Source organism: Aquarana catesbeiana, linkage group LG09 (genome assembly GCF_042186555.1).
Source record: "Aquarana catesbeiana isolate 2022-GZ linkage group LG09, ASM4218655v1, whole genome shotgun sequence".
Taxonomy (NCBI): Eukaryota; Metazoa; Chordata; class Amphibia; order Anura; family Ranidae; genus Aquarana; species Aquarana catesbeiana.
Genome location: NC_133332.1, coordinates 322,204,822 through 322,215,110, shown reverse-complemented (window position 1 = coordinate 322,215,110; position 10,289 = coordinate 322,204,822). Strand labels below are relative to the sequence as shown.

General features: G+C 36.3%; 1 pseudogene; it reads right to left on the bottom strand.

The window, feature by feature from the left end:
* Positions 1 to 5,322: 5,322 nt before the first annotated feature.
* Positions 5,323 to 6,246, bottom strand: LOC141109042 (olfactory receptor 226-like; annotated as a pseudogene).
* Positions 6,247 to 10,289: the final 4,043 nt, after the last annotated feature.

Genomic DNA, 10,289 nt, shown 5'->3' with positions numbered 1-10,289 from the left:
TTTGATAATGACGGATTTAAGTCAAAGAATTTTCTTTGAAAATCCTTAAAATTCTGTCCAGATCTGCTCCCTGAATGGATTCCCAGAAATATTCAACGGGTTACAAATTTCCCCAAACAAATTCATAATCAAAATTTTGTTTGTTGGAGAAAAATGTTCCACGAATTTCTACAAATCCAAATTTAAATTGTAACTAAACGAATTATCCTAATTCCAATTCAATAATGAATTTGAATTTGAAAATTAATTTGAATTCCAAAATTAATTTGAATTTGAAATGGAAACATGCTGCAACAAATACAGTAAGATATAAAAGTGAAATAAGACGATGATTCCTATTTAGGCTGCTTTTTTTTAGAAAATAATTGAAAAGAATAAAATAGAATAAAACAGAATAAAATAGAAAATAAAAGAATAGAACAAAATATAATATAATAAAACAGAATATAATATAATAAAAGATTGCATAGTAAACAAATGAATAGAATAGAATAGAACAGAATAAAATATAAAGGAATAGAATGAAAAATAAAAAGTATAGAAAATAAAAAAATACAATATAGTCTATTCTATTTTGTTCTATTCTATTAAGCAGACTAAGTCGGAATCATCATCTTATTTCACTTTCACAGTTTACTGTATTTTTTGCAATATGTTTCCTTTTCAAAATCAACTTCAGTTTTTAATTCATTTTCAAATTTGATTAGAAAATAACGAATATACGAAACAAATCCGAATATATGAATTCTGAAAAAGGAATCATTCTAAAGTAACAAATTTGACTAAGCAAAATTATGAATTTACCGAACGAATACAAAATGAAACAAATTTTTCCATTGTGCACATCACTAAAAAATTTGTTCCAAATTTTTTGTTTTAAGAATTCATTTTTTTTCTTTAGTGATGAGGAAACTCAAACAAATGAATTTCTAACAGTAAACATGGTTTTTGTTTGGGAAAAAGTCCATTCAGTCCAAAATTGAATGTTAAAAGTCAACAAAGAAATTCTCGGATTGATTCGTAAGAACATTTGATATTGCCGGCTTTAAGTCAAGTCTTTGAAATTAAAATTCTGTCCACATCTGCTGCCAGAGTGGACCCCCAGACATATTAAACGGGTTTCATTACAACATATACAATTTTTTCCCAAACGAATACCGCATTCATAATTGGAATTTCGTTTGTTTGAGAAAGATCTTCCATCCCGCTCCTTCAGATGTTCTTGTCACTGCCATTAGAAAATCAAAGGAAGGATACAAAAATTAAAATTCCTGGTGGTGTGAGAGCAGTTAAAGCCAGCCATATACTAGTAGGAATTTGTGGACATGAGCACTTTGGCACTTTATTTGTGGAAGAGAGTTATTGAGTATATGGATTATGTATTTTAATTTATTTTGAGACTGGAATTTAGCAATATTTTACAATTGCAACATTGTTAACACATTGAAGGAACACGTGGTAAGCACACTAGGAGACTGTGGAAATAACACTTTATTAGTCACAAAACAATTATAAACAAAGAATACAATCTTTCCTTTTTTACAGCGCTGTTACCCCAATAACATAATTGTGAGTTGAGTTTTTTTTACAATTTTTACACAGCAGCAATGATAAGATCACACATATTATATATTATTCATTTCACATTTCCCTTAAAGTAGAAGGTTGTTTCTGAATAGGAAGATATATTTGTTTTATAAAACTTACATTTCTTACACATTGACAAAAGCAAGTAAGCAAGAATTGTTCAACAATATATCTAAAATGTAAAAAAAAAATATTACGAAAAATGAGAGAGATTTTTTTCTTACTGAACCAGGATACACTGGTTAAAATTAAAAAAAAAAAGGAAAATTTGAATAATAATAATAATAATACTAATAATGAAGAAGGAGAATGAGAAGGAAGAAGAGAAGGAGAAAAAGAAAAAATATCATAGATTCAATATTTGTATCAGCGAAATCGGATACCAGAATATTTGAGGAATATTAAATCTCCATCCTGAAAGAATGTAGAGAAAAAAAATCATACATAAAACTTGAAAAACAGGAGAAGAAGGTGATGGAGAAGGAGAAGAAGAAGAAGGTGATGGAGAAGGAGAAGAAGGAGAAGAAGAAGAAGGTGATGGAGAAGGAGAAGAAGGTGATGGAGAAGGAGAAGAAGAAGAAGGTGATGGAGAAGGAGAAGGAGAAGAAGGTAATGGAGAAAGAGAAGAAGGAGAAGGAGAAGAAGAAGAAGGTGATGGAGAAAGAGAAGAAGGAGAAGGAGAAGAAGAAGAAGGTGATGGAGAAGGAGAAGAAGGAGCTGAAGAAGAAGGTGATGGAGAAGGAGAAGAAGAAGTAGGAGAAGAAGGTGATGGAGAAGGAGAAGGAGAAGAAGGTAATGGAAAAAGAGAAGAAGGAGAAGAAGGTGATGGAGAAGGAGAAGAAGGTAATGGAGAAGGAGAAGAAGAAGAAGGTGATGGAGAAGGAGAAGAAGGTAATCGAGAAGAAGAAGGAGAAGGATAAGGAGAAGAAGAAGGTGATGGAGAAGGAGAAGGAGAAGAAGAAGAAGGTGATGGAGAAGGAGAAGAAGATAATGGAGAAGAAGAAGAAGGAGAAGGAGAAGAAGAAGGTGATGGAGAAGGAGAAGAAGAAGAAGAAGGTGATGGAGAAGGAGAAGAAGGTAATGGAGAAGAAGGTGATGGAGAAGGAGAAGAAGGTGATGGAGAAGGAGAAGGAGAAGAAGAAGAAGGTGATGGAGAAGGAGAAGAAGATAATGGAGAAGAAGAAGAAGGAGAAGGAGAAGAAGAAGGTGATGGAGAAGGAGAAGAAGAAGAAGAAGGTGATGGAGAAGGAGAAGAAGGTAATGGAGAAGAAGGTGATAGAGAAGGAGAAGAAGAAGGTGATGGAGAAGAAGGTGATGGAGAAGGAGAGGAAGAACGAGGTGAAGGAGAAGAAAAAGAAATATCATAGATGTAATACTACTATCAGCAAAATCATAAATACCAAAATATTGGAAGAATATTAATTCTCTATCCTCGAAGAATGTAAAGAAAATTTCTCCAATTTTATAAAATTTGAAGAACAAGAGAAGAAGAAACATTATAGATTTAATACTAGCATCAGCGACATCGCAGATAAACAAATATTGGAAGAATATTAATTCTCTCTCCTCAATATATGCATAAATACAAAATTTTTCTCCAGGTTTATAAAACTTGGAAAACATCTACAAAAAAAGGCAAAGTATATCAATGGTATATGCAGTGGACACCCTGGTTATCACCTAGTTAGATCAATAAAAAACTAAAATGTAGCCCACCCTGCCCCTCCCCTGAACATCAGAACTTCCTCACATTAGCGTCTCTAGGTGCCGTTGTGTAAAATGGATTCTGGACAGAGAAACTTCATTCAGACATTCAATGTAATCCTCACCATAACTTTGTGAACTTCCCTGGGAAGGTGATAACTCTCTAAATAGATTAGCAATGTATTATTATTATTGTTGTTGTTGTTATTACTACTTACTTCTACTATTACTACTATTATTATTTTTATTAATAATGAATTATATTTTGTATTTCTCATTGTTGCTGTTATTTTATTACTATTTTTGTTAATAATAATAATAATAATAATAATATTAACCACACAAATTTGAGGATTTTATATAGTTTTCACAGCTCTAGCTGGAAGCTGCTAAATAATTAGTTTTAATAAAAACTGAATAAAATAGAAAATAAAAGAATAGAAAATAATATAATATAATATAATATAATATAATAAAACAGAATATAATATAAAGATTGAATAGTAAACAAATGAACAGAATAGAATAGAACAGAATAAAATAAAATATAAAGGAATAGAATGGAAAATAAAAGTATAGAAAAAAATACAATATATTCTATTTTGTTCTATTCTATAAAGAAGACCATGTAGGAATCATCATCTTATTTCACTTTTACACCTTACTGTATTTTTTGCAATATTTTTCCATTTCAAATTCAAATTCATTTTTTAATTCAAATTCATTTCCAAATTTGATTAGAAAATAACAAATATACAAAACAAATCTGAACTGAACTAAGATAAAGTGCTCACACTAACCATGTGAATGGTCCATACACCCACCTCTAGGAATTCATTCCAAAGAGCCAGAGACTAAAGCCCAACACAAGACACATCCTAATGGACCTCTACATTGAAGGGACATCCCATCAGAATGTGTTCCATTGATTCCATTATCCCCAAACTTAGACAGTAAGTTCTCATTCCTCTGGAACCTAAAACTCTCATTCATGGAGGGTGGAGAGAGCACAAGATGACTCTTAGAGGTGTTGGCTAATGTAAGTCTGGTTCACTTATTATTTCCACAAGGACTTTTAGGCATGTGACAACTTTAGGAAGGAAGGTAATAATGGGCACCTATCCTGTTCTTGGAGGGACCAGTTGGGTCACGCTGAATATAATCTACCAGCATTGAGGCACCAGGGGAAGCAAGGCAATGTAAAACGCTGAGGGATCTAATGAGATTTTTGGCTTGGTGCCCCTCTTCAGACAGAGCGGGTCATAGAGTGCTTGCAGGGTGTTGAAAACATGTGCCAAGTCCCCTATTGGCACCCATGATATGAAAGACCCAGAGGCAGTAAATCAGCACATATGATAGACATATACTGTATGTATTTTAAGACGCTCTCCAAAACAGGAAATGTCTCTAAAGGCAAGCTTCTGGCAATTTCAGTTTTATTCCATTTCAGAAACAACCAATGTGATCAAGGGAAGCTACCACCAACACATCATTTCCATGCAACCAAGAGCTGTTAGAGATTGACTGAAAATTGCTGTGTGTGGAGAGCATAGGGTTGAATTCACATAGGCACTGGAGGAAGATCATCCTTGGCCCACGTTATTACAGCAACGTTCTACTTGCTATCACAATGTTCTCCTGGTTTCAGAGTTTTTTTTTGGGGGGGGGGGGGGTTGGGGTAATTTGAGGAAGCAATGTTACACATAGTTGGTCCAAATGTTGACAAGAATCTCCATGCAGCCGTATGGTGTTTTTATTATTTAACCTTACCAACTATGTAACTATGAATTTAAACTTCCCCCAACAATACACATGTGAACAATTGAGCAAAGCTCATTACTTCAACTTTCAATTCTGAGCAACCTACAGCATAAAGAGAGAAAAAAAATAATACTTTTTCTCTTACAGCCAACTTTTCATTGCCTAGGACAAGAATATCTCAGTGTTGAGAAGAACCATTTGAGACATGACTTTATATAGGCTTGACTTGAACAGGGTCATCATCAAGTCTGATATATGAGGGCCCCTCCATTAGGATCCATGAATAGCCCTCAACAGTGCGTTCTTCACTTCTTGGTTCCTCAGACTGTAGATAATAGGATTGAGAAGTGGAGTCACCACCGATGGAAAAACAGAGACGATCTTATTAGTATGAAGGTCACTTCCATCCACTGGCCTTGCAAACATGAAAATAGTCGTTCCATAGAAGATGAGGACAACCGTCAGATGGGAGGCACAAGTATAGAAGGTTTTATGGCGGCCTGTAGAGGTTGGAAGTCTCAGAATTGTGTTTATTATAAATGTATATGACACTAAAATAAGCAGAAAACACATTAAAATACCCAAACAGGATATCACAAAAAACAGAGTCTGTACCTTTGTGGTGTCGGAACATGCAAGTCTGATTAAAGGAGCTAAATCGCAGTAATAATGATCCACCTGATTTGGGCCTCAGAAGGTCACCTTGGAGAGTTGTATAGATTGGACCATTAGGATAGAAAATCCACCGATCCACGATCCCACTGCAAACTGTACACAGACCCTGGGGCTCATGATGACCGTATAATGTAAAGGTCTACAAATTGCCACATAGCGGTCAAAGCCCATCACCACAAGAAGGCAATTTTCTGTGGCACCTAAAGTGAAATGGAAATAAAATTGAGCCACACAACACCCAAAACAAATGGTCCTCCCCCCTGAGAGTAACCCTTGTAATAACCCCGGGACTGTCACAGTGGGGTACCAAAGCTCCAAGAAAGAGAATACGCCGATAAAGAAGTACATCGGTTTATGGAGATGATGGTCACTTCTCACAAGGACAATGATAACACTATTTATTACAATGCTTAATGAGTAAACCATTAATATTAGTATGAAGAGGACGATTCCCAGGGCTGGTGGGACTGCGAAGCCCAGAAGGACAAATTCTCTGACAACTGTGACATTGTAGTCCATGATTCCACAATTATTCTTCTCTAGATGTATCCACCTTGGTGTCCATTTGATGAGAAGTCACATAACACCTGGAATGTGGAGTGTATTGAAGATGGGTTTTGCCAATAATCATTCTTGTGGTTGTGAAATGGCGATGAAATCTGCTGAGAGAAGAAATGTCATGATGGAGGTCAATGAAATATTTACTGACAAATCTTACAAATTAAAGTCCCATTCCTGGAACCCACTGACAGATGGAATTATCTCCACAGTTCCAGCTGTGGAGATAATTCCAAATAGGCCATCATACACAGCCATCAGATACCACCGAATGTGCTCGGACCCTGAGGACGGAGATAAACATATCAGAAGAAGCCACCAAAGCTTATGCTAAGTTTGGAAACAATGGCACCACATTCCTAATGTTGTAATAGATTTTAAAAGAGATTTGGATGGGATTTTTTTTAGGCACCAAAACAAACAAATTTATACATTTCTTTGGCCTGGAATGGAGTGGAGGGAAAAACCCCATGCCATTTTTTCCAATTGCTGGCAATGTTTGTTTTTTTACATTTAGCTGTCAGTGGGTAAGCTAATAACTCATCTGAACAGCCTGCCGAGCCCCCTGAAAATTCGAATGTTCGCCAAACACGCGAAAAGGAGATGATCGAGCTGAACTGCTCGCCCAAAACTTCTTACAATGTTGAAATGTCCTTCACCCAACACACAGGCTAATCTTTCTCTCTCTCCCTTCTCAAGGTTTTACTTTCGCAACTGTTAAGACTCGTAGACACGATCGGATTGTTGGCCAACAAAACCGTGGAATTTTGTCCGAAGGGTGTTGGCCCAAACTTGTCTTGCAGACACACGGCCACACAATTGTTGGCCAACAAATAGGAACGTAGTGACGTACTACGTTGTTTTTCAGCTCTTTAGCGCCACCCTTTGGGCTCCTTCTGCTAATTTCGTGTTAGTAGAGGTTTGGTGAGTGTTGATTCGCGCTTTTCATTTCGTGGTTTTCCGTTCGTTTCTGAATGGCCATTCGTCAACCAGACATGTTGTGGAATCGGAGGAGATAACGTGTTATTTATTATTGGCCTTGAAGTTATTGCTTTGACTCAAGTCCAGTCCAGGAACAGGAGGAGGAGGAGTTCTTAGACCAAAAATTGGTTGCTTTATTAAATCGTGACCAATTCTCTCATATGCCTTTGCTGAGGGAGCTCCAGAAGAATAATCCAGATGATTTTCGGAATTATCTCCGGATAACGGACCCCCTGCTTTCACCAACTCTTGGCATTGGTCACCCCCTATATTAAGAAGCAGGACACATGTATGAGGCTTTTATTTTATTTTTTGGTTGAATAATAATGATTTGATTTTCTATATTTTTGGATGCATAGAATGCTCTTTTTGGTGAAGTTCTATTGGCAGATTTCATGTCTAATTTTATTTGTTTTCTTTTTTTAATGCACAATAAAAAAAATTGTGTAGAATAACACTTGGCTTTGTGTTTTACTTCAAATGACAGTTTGTATTTTATCAAATATAGCTGCCTACTCCCAATGTAAAATTGACAAGGGGCACCAACATAGTTGTAACTTTGATCTTAAAAACTTCGGGATAATAATGGTGTTGTGGTAACTTGGCCAAAAAAAAAACAAAAAAAAGCATAATAATATTATTCTTGATATCACTAGAAAAAAAAAAGCCTTTGAAAATTTGTTTGTAATAATTCCATCAGAATCACCAGCAAAGCAGCTTCATTATTATCCCATTATATAGAAGAGAATTGTGCGCTGCATTTCCACATTTCATAATTTGCTGCGTCACGAATGTTAATTCTCCATTACGAGCGATTAGTTTACAAGACCAACCGCTTCCGGCTCGTCCTTGCTTCCGAGCATGCGTGTTTGTACTTTGGACTTTTGTCCGACGGACTTGTGTACACACACGTTCAGAAAATCTGACAACAGACATTTGTCCGCGGAAAATTTTAAAACCTGCCATCCAACATTTGTCAGCGGAAAATCCGACAACAATTATCTGATGGATAAACGGTCGGATTTACCGCCAACAGCCTGTTCATCACACGATTCCTGTCGGAAAGTCCGATCGTGTGTACGAGGCTTTAGGCATAGCTGATGACATGAAATGGGACATTATTTCTATTCGCTTGTTTCTAATGACATCTCACACCTCCCCACTTCTTCTCTTCTGTATAAAATTGAATGGAATAATAAATTCTGTAAAAACGGATACTTAAAACACATTGGGGATTGTTTACTAAAGGCAAATCCACTTTGCATTACAAGTGCACTTAGAAGTTCAGTCGTTGTAGATCTGAAATGAGGGGAAGCTCTGCTGATTTCTATCATCCAATCATGTACAAGCTGAAATGCTGTTTTTTTATTTTCCTTGCATGTCCCCCTCAGATCTACAGCGACTTCCAAGTGCACTTGTAGAGCAAAGTGGATTTGCCTTTATTAAATAAACCCCAAAGATCGCACCCTGTGAATCTCATCCTGCAATTGCAGCGCTAAATTTTGTTTTCAGTGTCTCAACCAGAAATTTCCAAAACACCCCCAAAAAGGGGACCTTCAATATCAGAGGATCATACAGCTGCACCTCCAGTAATGTACCTCATCCAATCCAAAAAAATGCAGCCGAGGATCTTATGTTAGTGAAACAGGAAAAAAATTGCAGAAGAGAAAAAATTTGCACAGAGAGGAACACAGAAAAAAATGTATTTCTTAACCCAAGAGAACTTCAAAACTAAACAGGAAAGGAAAACATTTGAAGAAAGATAATTCTATTTGACACAAAAGATAACGGACTAAAAGGTGGACCTCATTTGATGAAGACTTTGCCGCATTCGAATCGGAAAAAACAAAACAAACAAAAAAACAAAAACAAAAACCAAAGTTTAGATTTAACCGATTTAAAATTTATCGATTCAAATGTTTCGAATTGAAAAAAATGCAAAAGAAAATTTGAAAAAGAGAAAACAAATTTTGAATATGAATTGAACGAATCAAGCGAATTTAATGAAACTAAATAACCAGATTAACGAATTTAAACAAAACTCATTTTTTCGCCATGTAGAATTACCACGGATTGTTGTGTTTTTTTCCTCGGAGATCGTCTTACTAGCATTCTACTAAAACGTTGTGTATTAGTACTGCTTGGACCTTGAAGAAGGGGGGTACACACCCCAAAAGACTGTCCTGAAAATTTGGTAAGGTGAGTGGAAATATAAATAATGTATCCCGGACAGAACTTGATTGTTTTTGTGATGAAGGAATAGAAATAGAATAAACGGATATACAATGTAATATTATAGGATGTGGATACAATATTACTGAGAAGAAGATACAACGTGTCGGACGGATGGACTCGCATTCAGACATTTTCGGGGCTCCCTGGGATTGGTTGAGGAGTAGAAATCGATCATTGCGTCCTCCATGAAATAAACTCTCACAGGTTCTCAGCACAATATAAATGTGTAATCAGATCCCGGAGGAGCCTCCATCAGGGATTTGTCTGCTTTACAATCACACAATACGGACTTAACCCCGTCATGTCCTGAGTACGGGATCTGTTCCTGGATTGATCGAGGGGAGTGACAGGTATTTGGGGCTCTGTTCCTCTCCATTCCTAGAATGTGAGCGCTCCTCTCATCACATACAATGCAGGTCCTCAGGAGGGGACACGGCAGCTGGTCCTCCATTGTATATGATGGCGTCTATCAGAGGAGCACCGAGAGGACTGGTTCCAAACCAGCAAGAAGGGCGGCTCTGGGGGACCGGCCATCCGGTAGAAGACTGCAGGATTAATGTATTAGACACGGGCGATTCATTTCCTTCCAAATTAAAATTCACCAAAAATGTCGTTATTCAGAAATTCGGATGTATCCGAATTTCCAAATTAGAATAGTACCGAATTTAAACTAATCCGAAATAACAAAATTCAAATTCGAATGGTTTTCAAATTCAGAAACTTTTAAAATTCGAATAGTTTTCCAATTTCCAAAGAGAAATAAATAGAATAGAAAATAAAGGAATAGA